Here is a 12,799-nt window from a genome sequence, read left to right on the forward strand (position 1 = left end):
CAAAAACTTGATGTGTGTGAACTCAACTAGTTCTAAACCTACTTTTAATTATAAAATGAACACACAAAGGCAGTGGACCTATCAATTGTGGTACATCTAAATAAGCAGGGCATCGAACACAGGAATGGTAAATTAAAACTAAAGACTAACTTTATCTAAATTAAATAATAAGTAGGGGTTTTCTCTAGTTTTACAAGACTAGAAACTTACTAACTATCACTTAAACTAAAAACTAGAAAAAGCAAAGATATAACTATATTCAATACCGAGAAGGACTTCTGTTTAGTTCAACTCAATTGATCATATGGTTGATATTATGATAATAGTGCAATGGATTAATTCTTCAATTAGCTACCGATTCAAGTGATTAGCTTTGCGTTCGCTGCACTAATCCTTAGAGAACAAACTAACTCAAATAGTGATCAGTTGTCTAATTTAATTTAATTCACTAGATTATTTATTCGGGTTAATTTAGACTTGTAATAGCTAACTAATTTGGTCCTTTAGTTAACATCTTGTTGATGGTCATCAAACAAGCTCACCCATGAATTTACCTAATTGTCCATTAATTCTAGTTTCACGTTCGTTATTCCTAGACATATGATAAAGTGGTCACATAAACGTATGAGGTTGACAATTAAAAGATGTTCATACTATTTAATTATCTTCCTATCATCAGAAAAGTATTTATCATTCACACACAAGGTTCTTTAACAAGCTAAAATCAACAAAATCACCAATATTGAATTAATCCTATCAATAATCAAACCATAGTCTCAATTTCGTATCCCCAAACAGAAGGTTAAGAGTTTTAGCTCATGGTTGAGGTAATTAACAACAATAAAACGAATTCTAATTGTCTAACCATGATTGAAAACAATAAAGTAAGTAGAATGATAAGAATTTGCCTCAAATCTCCTTTGGAATTGAATTCTAGGTTGTATCTTCATTCTTCAGATCTCTCCTGGCTCTGATTCGCAGCTTGCTTCTCCCCAAGGGTTCCAGAATACCTTGTGTCGATCTGGACAGCTGTTTTTATAGATTCGAACCGACTCGTCGAGTTCATGACCGACTCGCCGAGTCCACCCCTTAATTCCCGTACACGGTAAGTCACGGAGTCTTTATCCTGTCGAATCTTCGACGCTACTCGTCGAGTAGTCGACCCTACTCGCCGAGTCCCTTGTATTTTTAGCGTTTTTCTTCTTTGTTCAACTCCCGAGCTCCCAACCGCTTCTCCTGTTTCCTTTTGCTTCCGAGCTTCACTTTTGGACTGAAAACACAATTCAAACACTTTTAAGTATCTTTTGTCCATGATATGCAATATATTAGCTAATAAATGATAAAAATCTATACTTATTAGGAGGCTAAATATTCAAATATCAAACCACACGTCAGAACCATTTACTACAGGTGAGTTCATACCCCTTAATCAACCTTTTAAATGATTTTAAATGCTTTTATGGGGGGAATACTGAAGGGTTTTAGGCATAAGAACAACCCTATGTGCTCATACAAACCCTAATGCTTGGATCTAGGTTTCTCTATTGTATATGCAACGAATCCAAGACTAATAAACTTAGATCTAACATATTATAAATTGAATTAGGGTTTAGAGAATTACCTTTGATTGTTATATAGCAATAACAATCAATTCCTTGCTTGGATTGGCTTCAAAAGCTTAGTGCCTCAAGTGTTGCACCTCTAATGGAGTCACACACACCATATACAACTTGGATGAAGAGGAGAAGAAAGGAGGCTACCCAAAAACGGCTAGAAACCCTAGAGAATCAGTTGCACACATTTTTGGGGCCTAAGGGGTCCTTTATATACTTGTGTGGGCTGCTAGGGTTTCAGTCAAAACTCTAATGGACAGCTTAAACTCTAAGCAGCCCATGGAACCTTCTGGATAAGGCCATGGATGAAAATATGATGGGCGCCCATCATAATTTCGTTCACCCCTTGTTCCTTTAGCATTCCTTAGCCCAATAACTCAATTATCCAATAATTGCAGTCCAGTCCCTAAATTTAATTAATCTCTTTTAGCCACAAAATTAATTCTTAATTAATTCTTGACTAATACTAATTAAACAATATGATTTCTCCTTTAATATATTATTCTCGTAATATATTAATAAATCATATTTAAACATTTCTCTCCTTAATTCATCCTACATATTGCTATGGTGAAGGCAACCCAAAAGGACCATGCTCATAATCGGGTCAAGTACATACCAAAATAGTTATGGACTTAGACACAAATCCAACAAATACAAGTTGAATCATTATATTTATTATATCAATCACATGTGATTAATAACTATCAAACAAATGTATTTTCTATACTTTTAACTGTGTATCAAACAAACTATTTCAAAATGATTATCAAACTCTTTTACATGCTAAATTTTTTATCAAACTTGTTATTATATTCCTGCTATCTCGGCCTCTGTACTCGGACTGTGTCTTACTCAGCTTGGTATTGCGTTGGATAGGTAAGTCACCTTTCTTGAAATTCTCCATGTTGAAACGCTTCAACACCTTGTCCAAGTAGGTACTTTGACTAAGTGCTATTAGTCTTTTACTCCAATTTCTCAATATCCTTATCCCTAACATATAGGCAGCTTCCGCAAGGTCCTTCATAGCAAAAGACTTCCCAAGCCATGACTTAACCTCCTGCAAGGTTGGAATCTCATTTCCTATGAGAAGTATGTCATCCACATACAACAACACAAAGCTAACTATACTCCCACTAGCTTTGACATATACATAGGACTCATCCTCGCTTCTCGAAAATCCAAACTCTTTGACTTTCTCATCAAAACAAAGATTTCATCTGCGATGTACTTGTTTTAATCCATAAATGGATTTCTCAGCCTTACACACTCTATTAGGGTACTTTGCACTGATAAAACCCTATGACTGACTCATGTAAACATCTTCAGTCAACTTCCCATTAAGGAAAGCAGTTTTGACATCCATTTTCCATATTTCATAATCATGAAATGCAGCTATGGCAAGCATAAACGTTATAGATTTAATCTTCGCTACTGGTGAGAAGGTCTCAGCATAGTTAACTCCATGAGTTTGACTAAAGCCCTTCGCAACCAATCATGCCTTATATGTGTGTACTTTCCCATCCATGTCGGTATTCTTCTTGAAGATCCATTTGCACCCAACTATCTTACGACCTGGTACATTGTCAACCAAGTTCCAAACTTGATTGTCATACATGGACTGAATCTCACTATCCATAGCCTCTTTCAATTTTGTAGACTCAGGGCCTGCCATGGCTTCCTTGTAGTTGTTAGGTTCATCCAGATTTACAAGTGTGCTATCACTGATAAATGTATCACCATATGTAGTAATATGGAAACCATATAACACAGGTGGAACACTAAGTCTATTGGAACGGCTCAGAGTAAGGACTCATCAACTGGTTCAACAAGAGTTTCCTCCTCAGGTTGAGCGCTAGTGTTTGATGTTCCTTCATCACTTAACTCTTGAAACTCTTCAAGGTCAAATTGCCTCCCACAGTCCTCTTAGCATATGAGTTCTCTCTCTCTCTCTCTCTCTCTCTCTCTCTTCTCTCTCAGAAAACACCTATCCTCGCAACGAAGACAACATTTTCACTCGTTCTGTGGAAGAGATATCCAAAAGACTTCTGTGGGTAGTCGATGAAAATGCAATGCTCACTACGATGTTCGAGCTTGTCGTGAGTCTCACGCCTCATGAAAGCCTCGCAACTCCAAACCTTGATGTGTGCTAATGAGGGAACCTTCCATGTCCACATCTCGTGAGGTGTTTTGGCAACCTTCTTAGTAGGGACTAGATTAAGGATATGGGTAGTAGTCTCTAAGGCATGCCCCTAGAATGAGATAGGTAACGAAGCTCGACTCATCATGGAACGAACCATGTCAAACAAGGTTCGATTACACTTCACAACCATACCATTAAGCTGTGGTGTCCTGGGTGGCGTCAATTGTGAAATAATTCCACATTCCTTAAGATAGTAGTGGAACTCGATACTAGGATACTCACCACCCCGATCGGATCAGAGCATCTTTATCATCCTGCCCAATTGATTCTCCACTTCTTGTTAAAACTCATTGAACTTTTCAAAGGTTTCTGACTTATGCTTGATTAAGTAGATATAGCCATATATGTTTTAATCATCAGTAAAAGTCACATAGAAGCGGTTAGCATCCCTTGTGGCGGATCTGAAGGGTCTACACACATCGGTGTGTATGAGATCCAACTAACCCTCACCCTTTCACAAGTACCAGTAAAGGGTGACTTGGTCATCTTTCCAAGCAAACAAGATTCACAAGTGTCATCCGACTTTAAGTCGAATGACTGCAACACGACATCCTTTTGGAGTTGGCCTATGCGCTTCTTTTTGACATATCCAAGAAGACAATGCCACAAGCATGCCTTGTCCAAAGTATTGGATGAATCAATATACAATACATTATTTCCTAAGTTGTCTACAACCATGACAGTTTCATATACACTATTACAAGGAAATGCTTTAAAATAAAATACGCCATTATAAAAGGCATTAATAGAACCAATTTCATTATCAAATGAAAATCTAAAACCTTGTTTGTACAAACCATGAAAGGGAATAATGTTTCTCGCCATGTAGGACAAGTAGCAACATTTATTCAAATCTAATTCTAACCCATTACTAAGAAATAAAGAATAAACTCCAATATTGGTGACAAACAACATTTTCTTATTCCCCATGATCAAGTTCAACTTGTCGTACTCCACATCCCTACTTCTTTTTAGTCCCTACATATCAGAAAAAATGTGAAAACCACAACATGTGTCAAGGACCCAAGAATTAGCATGTGATGAGTTATCAGACAGAATAGTGTAAATACTGAAAGGTTTTGAGCATTCTAACACTCTTATGATGTACATGTAGCCCTATAAACCTTAGATCTATGTTTTCTCTATTATACATGTAAATATTCAATATTCCAAGTTTTCATCCTAACTAGCATAATATGAAGCAACTATACTACAAAAGCCTAGTTAGATGACATACCTTTTGATGTAGCTTGAAGTCATGAGCTTTAAGAGCTTAGCCCCAATAGTGTGGAAGCCTCAACTGGAATAAAAAATCACCAAGAACACCTTGGAAACCTTGAGAGAATAGTAAGCACTCTAGAAATTGGCCCACTCTTGTTTACTCACACACTAGTATCATTTCATGTGCCAAGGACCTCTTTATATAGTATGGAGGATTAGGGTTTCATCCATGTAAACCCTAATACCCATGACTTTTCATTTCCATAGGATCCATGGGTTAAAAACTCCATGGACTATCCATGCAAGCTTAGCCCAACCTAAATGATCACTTGGCCCATATATATATATATATATATATATATATATATATATATATATATATATATATATATATATCTATATATATATATATATATATATATATATATATATATATATATATATATATATAAGAGTCCATATTTATTTAGTTCCTTTTGATCACTAAATTAATTCTTGATCAATACTAATTAAATAATATGATTTCATATTAATATATTAGAAATTAGAATATATTAATATAAATCATAAACATACTATTCTCAAAAGACTATCCATACAAATTGTTCCGGTGAAGTGCGACCCAAATGGACCATGCCAAATCGGGTCAAGTACATACCAATTATAGTTATGGACTTAGACACTAATCCAACAGTCTCCCACTTGGATAAGTCTAAAACTATTATTGCGTATGACTCCAAAACCCAACAAGCAATTGTAGCTCTTAAAGTCGTTGTCGAACTCTGATCTAGTGAAATGACTTGTCCATTAGATAAGGGATCATATATTACTCTATTCTAGATATCATATGGATTGAGACATGGATTATAATCATTCTCTCTATCAGTTTTTTGTTTCCCGATTTCCGATTTATGACGACCGACTAATTGAACAAATCACATCAATCCAGGCTTAGCGAAGCACTTCCGGGTGTCATCACTAAATCATTGAGGGGCCCACAGATTTCACTTTTATCCCTCAAAGGGTAAAAGGAATGGATAAACTTCGACTCATATTATTGTTCTACTACTTGTTGAATCATACACAAAGGCATGTTTTATAACATCTAGTTACCAATACGTTTCCGTGCAATCAATGTATGACCAACTCATATTCAACAACTCATATCTCTAGGTTTAAAGAATATAATATATTATCGTCTCATGATCACTCGTGATAAAATCCATGAAGTGATTCAAATGAGTGTGGGTTGAATCCAATACTCAGAACTTATGAGAACTCATGAGTGTTGTAGCAACTCTTGCTATGTCCAGTACCTTGGACATCTACAAGCCAACTTCATGACAGTCTTGATTCATATCTACTTCCAACATATGACCGACTGTGGATGGTCTGAATAACTTAGTCATTCGGGAAGAATGACCTAGTTGTTCTGGAAGTCAACACATGCAAAGTGAAACACAAGAATAATCGAATCCAATATGGCCTCAGAACTTATGAATATAAATAGAACACCTTTTATTTATCACCATAATGATTACACATTATTCATTGTATATTGTTTCAACTAATCAACTTTATACTTGAATCAAAACACTAGTCATGCCATGCTCTAAGCATGCACACTATGTTTATCCGAAAAATAGTCATGCCATATGTCACACCCCAAAACCAAGAACGGTGGAAACGTTCTGGGGTGGAGAACGTCATGTGAAGTATCATAACAGTGTAAAGTAGTAAACAACCAACAACATCATCCATTTCATTAAAAGTAAAGTTTTAATACATGTGTGTTCTTTCATAATGTACAACAATAAAATGAATAATCAAAATAAGATGAGTCTTGTCTGTGCTCCGTCTTCTCAAAACCTGGCCATCGTACCTGTCTAACTGATGACCTAAGAATACAAGTTATTTTGAAAGCGAGTATCAGCCTAAAGCTGGTGAATTCATAAGTATTTAAATGTTATTGTCTTGTTTTGGAATTGTTATGAATGTCATATAAATCTTTAAATGGAACAGTTGGTATAAGTATGAAATGTAGTCCTCTACCAAGACCCGAATGTTTTTGTAAGTAAAATGATACTTTTTCCTTGTTTTTGACTATTACAAACAGTACTTAGTCTAACTCATCGTTTATGTGAATGTATCACAAAATAAAGTAAAATAGGAAAATGATATGATAGTCTTCTACCAATACCTGAATGTTCTGTAAGTTAAAATGATGGTTTTTCCTTTCTATTGACTAGTACTAAAAGTACTTAGTCTAACTCGTCGTTTATGTGAATATATCACAAAATAAAGTAAATAGGAAAAAGTCCTAATGTAAGTGTTATCCCGAGGTACTAAGGCTAACACGCCATCGCGTAAAGCGAAACGTATAACCTATCACAAAATAAAGTAAAATAGGAAAATGATATGATAGTCTTCTACCAAGACCTGAATGTTCTGTAAGTTAAAATGATGGTTTTTCCTTTCTATTGACTAGTACTAAAAGTACTTAGTCTAACTCATCGTTTATGTGAATATATCACAAAATAAAGTAAATAGGAAAAAGTACTAATGTAAGTGTTATCCTGAGGTACTAGGGCTAACACGCCATCGCGTAAAGCGAAACGTATAACCTATCACAAAATAAAGTAAATAGGAAAATATACTAAAGTAAGTGTTATACCGAGGTACTAGGGCTAACACGACATATGTAAATGCCATCCCGAGGTACTAGGGCTAACACGACATATATAACCTAATAAACATCCGAAGATTGTCCAATTGTCCTCTATAGCAGCAGTAGGGCAGAGGAAGGGTTAGTGCCGTAATTGACTCCTAATATAAGTAATAACCTTAGGCATCCGTAGATGTTCATCACCCACTGGTTCTAACAGCTGGGTTCCGGAATGGTTAGTCCTGTCCATATATCCTGAGGTACTAGGGATAGGGTCCCGTCTAGATATCCCGAGGTACTAGGGATAGGCAGAAAAATTTACACAGAAGGTACTAATAAATCATCCTCGCAATTCGAGATACAAGTATTCATGTTAATATACACAGGTAAATGTATCTACGTAAAGGTACTCATATAATGTGTTCATGTAAGCGTATTCATGTATCATGTAAGCATATGTAAACGTACTCATGTATCATGTAATCATATGTAAATGTACTCATGTATCAGGTAATGTACTGGTATAGACTCATGAATGAACTAACTCTTGTGAGATTCCTTGTAATAGGAATAATGTTTTTTTTTCTTCTAACTATCCCTATGATAATTAACTGGAAAGTAATTGGTTGTTCAAGTAGATTTATGCACCCTCGTTACACCAAGGTGTGGGAAACTGAACGAAGGATGAAAACTATAAGATCAATACATATATAAGAACATATGCGTATAAGTTTAGTTTTGCTCAAGAAGGTAAAAATAATGGTTTTGCAAGATATCTAAGAGTTTTGAACAATAATTAAGAGTGAGTTGATGTCATTTTAATAAACATTTCAAAACTAATACTTTTGTTATCAAGGTATTTTAAGATAGAAAACCATTTCATGTATCACATTTTGAAGTATGTGAAATCTACTGGATGAAAACACAGTTATAAAATACATAAGAGTGATTTAATAACATACTGTTTTCTACTTGTATCCCCCCCCCCCCATTAAAGCATTTAAAATCATTTAAAACATTGATTAAGGGGTATGAACTCACCTGTTGTAAGGGGTTCTAGCGGGTACGCGTGTAGGGATGAGAAGTTCCACGAATGAAGTCCCGAGACACAATAAGTCCTAAATGACATATAATGACACATATTGACATGAATATAGTGTTTATAACATCAATATGAAAGGAAACACCTTCCGGGACTAGGTAACACCTTGACCAAGTGTTGAAATCACATGTGATTCAACATAGGAAGGTATAAAGGCACTCACATGAGTTTACTACCATGAGTTCACGGCCCAAGGGAGTTTACGGCCGTAAACTCATGGCTACTCATGTAGGAATGCAAGTTTGAAGGCTAGGGAATGATTTAGTGACATTAGCTCTAACCTAGGATGAAGAAAACCCACTTTCTTTGAAGTTCTAAGGAGTTCACGGCCCAAATGAGTTTACTACCGTAAACTCATGGCCATTTATGTTTATGAGGGTCCTAAAGGTCATAAGGAAGTATTCTAATTTCAAGCCTAATCCTTTGGAAGTGTTTGTGGCATCAAAACACCCCTAACATGAGTTTACGGCCCATGGACCATTTGGTCATGTGTTTGCGGCCGTAAACACTCATGGGTGTTGATATTTTCATTGTTTTGGGTCCTAGACACATCAAGGTAAGGTGCGATGTTTGTCTCTTGGCTTAGAGAAGGTATTTAGGGCACTTTGGCACCCCAATATGGAGTTCACGGCCCAAGAACTTCCTTGGCCATGAACACCATTTCCTTGGTGTTTTGAGATTGTTTTCTATCCCTAAACTCATTTAGGTAAATGTCCTATTTAGTCTCTTGGGTTAAGGAGGGTTTTTAAGGCATTTTGGCACTTAAACATGGAGTTCACGACCCAAGAACTTCCTTGGCCGTGAACTCACTTTCATCCTTGTTTCTAATTGATTTTGGTGTCCTAAACATGAAATGGTGGCTTCTAGTTTGAGTTCCAAGGCTTTGAGGGTCATTGGGACACTTTTGGCCCTTAAAATGGAGTTTACTCCCCAAGTGTTCTTGGGCGGTAAACTCACAGATCTTGTTGTTTTGTCGTGATTTTGATGTTATTATGCACAATCTAAGCTATATAATACAACTAGATTGAAGTACTCACGATTTGGGATAAAATCCCAAAGATCCGTGAGAGAGAAAATGGCTTTTCTCTAGTTGGAAATGTAACTAATGAGTAAATATGGTTCAGTTTTCTATTTATAGTCCTGAGGTTTTTGGCAGAAAATATTTTATTCCCGGAATGAACTCTAATATCATAGAGTATTGGAATAACAGTGTTGCACAAAACTCTAGTGCATCTACTCTCCTGATACCTCCTTAAGTGTTAAACCTGAAATACTCAAACTTATACCCAATGTCTGGAATTCCCCTGTAATTGTTCTAACTTCTATTGGCTTGATATGGTTTGTCCATAATGGAAATTTCAGGTTGTCACACCATACACCAAGTATGCACACTATGTTTGTCCAAACATTAGTTATGCCATACACCAAGTATGCACACTAAGTTTGTCTACGATCTTTACTTTGTGAAATAGTGATGAGTTTTGAGCATTCTAACACTTCCTAAGTGTACATGCAACCCTAATAACCTTGAATCTATGTTTTCTCTATATACATGCAAATTTCATTTTCAAGGTTATATCCTAACTAGCATGGCATGGGGATTACATAAAATATAAAACTAGTAGAAATACATACCTTGTTGTTGCTTGGATTCCTTCAAGACTTTGTGAGCCTAGCACCCCAAATGTTGTGCCTCAAATGCTTCACACAACACCACAAAACTTGGAATAACTTGAGAGAATACTTCTAGCACTCAAAATCGGTTATGCCCTCTCTAGTAACCTTACTAGCTCCGATTTCACTAGCCAAAGGGTCCCTTTTATAGTGGTGTCACAATTAGGGTTTTCACATGAATACTTTTAATTGTCATGACTCTTCATTTCTCATGACCCATGGGTTTGTAACTCCCATGGACTATCCATGGAGCTCCAAAGGGTTACATCCATAACCCATAAACCATGGATCATTAATCCACCATAAAAGAATTGATGATTGTCATAATCAACCCTTATATATTTAATTAGTCTCACTTTGATCACCAAATTAATACTAGATTAATACTTGATCAAATACTAATTAAATAATACTATTATTAATATATTAGAACTTATAATATATTAATAATCATAAGTGCCATATTCTCTCATTTAGTCTATCCAAGTATTGCAATGCCATGCAACCCAAATGGATCATGCCGGGTCGGGTCAAGTACATACCAAATAAAGTTATGGACTTAGACACTATATCCAACAGTCTCCCACCAGGATAAGTCTAATAACTATATTTGCAAATATGACTTCAAAATTCGACTAGCAATCGTAGCTCTTTTAAAGTCTCTCAGGACTGAGATGATGATGATACGCCATTTAAGATAAGTGATCATATAATCCTCTGCTCTCATGATATCAGCCAGACAAACACATGGAACATGGTCTTACTTATTGTCCAGCATTTGTTTCTCGATCTTCGATTTGTTTCGACATAGAACTAAATTAAACACATCAATTAGGTTCTGACCGGGCCCGATACATGGGTCAAAACCAAATCATCGAGGGGCCCAGATATCGCTTCTATTTCTAGAAGGAACATATAAACTTCGACTGATATGCTTGTACTAACTACTTGTTGAATTACTCACAAAGGCACGTTTTATAACATCGAGTTACCAATGCGTTTTCGTACAATCAATGAATAACCAACTCATATCTCTAGGTTTGAAGATTTATATGATATTACCGTCTCACGATCACTCGAGATAAATTCCATGAAGTGATGCAAGTGAGTGTGGGTTGAATCCAATACTCAGCCCTTATGAGTACTCATGAATGTTGTAGCAACCATTGCATTGTCTAAAGCACTTTAGACAAATCATACAAGCCAGATTCATGATAGTCTTGAATCAATACTTACTTCCAAAGTTTGACCGACTGTGGATGGTTTGAATAATATGATATATACCATAACATAATTATTCTGGAAGTAAAAACATGCAAAATTGAAACATAGTAAACAATCGACACAGGATAGTAACACCTTACTCATAAATAAATAACAACTTTTATTTATCATCAAATGTCAATTACATTTTACAGGTTTCAGGAATCTAATTATTGAAACTAATATCATCCTTCAGGCCAATGCGCCTTGCATGCTGTAAATGCTTAACCCTGCTCAGTCCCTTCGTAAGGGGATCTGCCGGGTTCTCATCCGATGATACCCTCTTTGCGACAAGGAGTCCTTCTTCTATTCTATGTCTGATGAAATGGTATTTTCTGTCAATGTGCCTAGATCTCCCGTGATCCCTTGGTTCTTTAGCCAAAGCAACCGCACTTTCACTGTCACAAAAAATTTCCATTGGCTCCTTTATATCTGGTACAACTCCAAGGTCTCCGATGAAGTTCTTCAGCCATATCGCCTCTTTTGCTGCCTCGCTTGCTGCTATGTACTCTAATTCACAAGTCGAATCAGCTATTGTCTCCTGCTTGGAACTTTTCCAAGTAATTTCTCCTCCATTTAGGATAAAGACCCAGCCCGACTGAGAGCGGAAATTATCCCTATCAATTTGAAAGCTAGCATCACTATATCCTTCCACTCTCAAGTCATCACTGCCTCCGAGGGTAAGGACCCAGTCCTTAGTCCTCTGCAAATACTTGAGAATGTTCTTTACCGCTGTCCAGTATGCCTTGCCAGGGTTCCCTTGATATCTACTGACCATGCTCAAAGCAAAGGCCACATCTGGGCGAGTACAAATCATAGCATACATGATCGAGCCCACAGCGGAAGCATATGGTATCTGACTCATTTCAGCTATCTCAGCCTCTGTACTCGGACTCTGAGTCTTACTTAACTTGGCATTACTCTGGATTGGTAATTCTCCTTTCTTGGAATCTTGCATACTGAACCTCTTTAGTACCTTATCCACATAAGTACTTTGACTAAGTCCAATTAGTCTCTTACTCCTATCTCTCAATATCCTTATCCCTAGGATATAGGCA

The sequence above is a fragment of the Lactuca sativa genome, chromosome 8 (assembly GCF_002870075.4).
Source record: "Lactuca sativa cultivar Salinas chromosome 8, Lsat_Salinas_v11, whole genome shotgun sequence".
Classification (NCBI taxonomy): Eukaryota; Viridiplantae; Streptophyta; class Magnoliopsida; order Asterales; family Asteraceae; genus Lactuca; species Lactuca sativa.